This window comes from Penaeus monodon, chromosome 20 (genome assembly GCF_015228065.2).
Source record: "Penaeus monodon isolate SGIC_2016 chromosome 20, NSTDA_Pmon_1, whole genome shotgun sequence".
Lineage (NCBI taxonomy): Eukaryota > Metazoa > Arthropoda > Malacostraca > Decapoda > Penaeidae > Penaeus > Penaeus monodon.
This window is the reverse complement of record NC_051405.1, coordinates 42408692-42409022: the sequence shown is the minus strand read 5'-3', so window position 1 is coordinate 42409022 and position 331 is coordinate 42408692. Positions and strand designations below refer to the sequence as shown.

The following is a 331-nucleotide window of genomic DNA, read 5'->3' as shown; positions in this document are numbered from 1 at the left end:
AAGAGAAAGATAAATAGCGAAATAATCAAAACAAAACTAGAAAAAAAAACACCAGTATAAGAAGAACACCGAAAATAACAATAAAAATAACAAAAGAAAACAAAAACCTTCTTACGTATATAACAAAAAAAAAAAAAGAAGAACTGAAGGTAACGGCCCGCGAAGAAAAGGGGTGAGAGTTTCAACGTGAATGCCATTGGTTACAAATTTTCCAAATGTGAACGTTTAGTATCAATGCTAATTCAATTGAGAGGATCACATTAATGAACAATAATGCAATCGGGAATGAAAGAGGAATTAGATATAAAACGATGACGGGAAGACACCAATG

The 331-nt window shown here is 31.7% G+C and overlaps 1 protein-coding gene across 1 annotated transcript in view; it reads right to left on the bottom strand.

Moving 5' to 3' along the window:
* The window catches only part of LOC119585842 (carbonic anhydrase-related protein 10-like), a gene marked incomplete in the record, with an annotated part of 83932 nt that overhangs the window by 32051 nt on the left and 51550 nt on the right, over positions 1 to 331 (bottom strand).